Source organism: Triticum dicoccoides, chromosome 6B (genome assembly GCF_002162155.2).
Source record: "Triticum dicoccoides isolate Atlit2015 ecotype Zavitan chromosome 6B, WEW_v2.0, whole genome shotgun sequence".
NCBI lineage: Eukaryota > Viridiplantae > Streptophyta > Magnoliopsida > Poales > Poaceae > Triticum > Triticum dicoccoides.
The window spans coordinates 520,702,330-520,703,296 of record NC_041391.1 but is presented as its reverse complement, the minus strand read 5'-3'; positions in this window follow the sequence as shown (position 1 = coordinate 520,703,296).

The following is a 967-nucleotide window of genomic DNA, read 5'->3' as shown; positions in this document are numbered from 1 at the left end:
GCCCCTCGGGCGGCCACCGACATACTTCTTCCTCTTATATATACCTACGTACCCTGAAAACATCCAGGGAGCACCCGAAACACAATTTCCACCGCCGTAACCTTCTATATCCGCGAGATCCCATCTTGGAGCCTTCGCCGGCGTTCTGCCGGAGGGGGAATCGACCACGGAGGGCCTCTACATGAACATCCTTGCCCCTCTGATGAGTTGTGAGTAGTTTACCACAGACCTACGGGTCCATAGTTATTAGCTAGATGGCTTCTTCTCTCTTTTTGGATCTCAATACAATGTTCTCCCCCTCTCTTGTGGAGATCTATTCGATGTAATCTCTTTTTGCGGTGTGTTTGTCGAGATCCGATGAATTGTGGGTTTATGATCAAGTTTATCTATGAATAATATTTGATTCTTCTTTGAATTCTTTTATGTATGATTGAGTTATCTTTGCAAGTCTCTTCGAATTATCGGTTTGGTTTGGCCTACTAGATTGATCTTTCTTGCCATGGGAGAAGTGCTTAGCTTTGGGTTCAATCTTGCGGTGTTCTTACCCAGTGACAGAAAGGGTTGCAAGATACGTATTGTATTGTTGCCATCGAGGATAACAAGATGGGGTTTATATCATATTGCATGAGTTTATCCCTCTACATCATGTCATCTTGCTTAAGGCGTTACTCTGTTCTTTGTGAACTTAATACTCTAGATGCAGGCAGAAGTCGGTCGATGTGTGGAGTAATAGTAGTAGATGCAGGCAGGAGTCGGTCTACTTGTTATAGACGTGATGCCTATATACATGATCATTCCTAGATAATCTCATAATTATTCGCTTTTCTATCAATTGCTCGACAGTAATTTGTTCACCCACCGGAATACTTATGCTATCTCGAGAGAAGCCTCTAGTGAAACCTATGGCCCCCGGGTCTATCTCTTATTATATTTGCTTCCAATCTACTTTTATTTGCATCTTTACTTT